We start from the raw sequence: 609 nt of genomic DNA on the forward strand, positions 1-609 counted from the left end.
AATCAGCCCCACATCGGGTGTTGGAGCCCCCACATCAGCCCCACGTCGGGTATCAGAGCCCCATATCGGATATCGGAGCCCCAAGTCAGCCCCACGTTGGGTATCAGAGCCCCCACATCAGCCCCACATCGGGTGTCAGAGCCCCACATCGGGCATCGGAGCCCGGCACTGGGTGCCAGAAGCCCCACATTGACCCCATATTGGGCAGAGGGGGTGAGGGCTGCGTTGGGCATCGGACCCCCATGCTGTGGGTCGCAGCCCTGTATCCATCACCCGGTATCGGAGCGCGGTGACGGGTATGGCAGCCCCATATTAGCCCTGTATCTGTCACCGGGTGTCGGAGCCCCATATCAGCCCCGAATGCATCACCGGGTACCGGAGCCCCACATCGGGTAGCGGTGCCTTATATCAACCCCGTATCCGTCACCGATTGTGGGAGCCACCCCTCAATCTGTCACCGGGTACCGGAGCCCCATATTGGGTACCAGAGCCCCGTATCAGCCCTATATCTGTCACCGGGTACCGGAGCCCCACATCGGGTATCACGGGCATCGCTGCCCCATATCGGGTACCGCTGGCCCCACGGTGGGGCATCGCTGCCCGTTCGGG

This window comes from Charadrius vociferus, unplaced genomic scaffold, assembly GCF_000708025.1.
Source record: "Charadrius vociferus isolate BGI_N301 unplaced genomic scaffold, ASM70802v2 scaffold964, whole genome shotgun sequence".
NCBI classification, from domain to species: Eukaryota; Metazoa; Chordata; class Aves; order Charadriiformes; family Charadriidae; genus Charadrius; species Charadrius vociferus.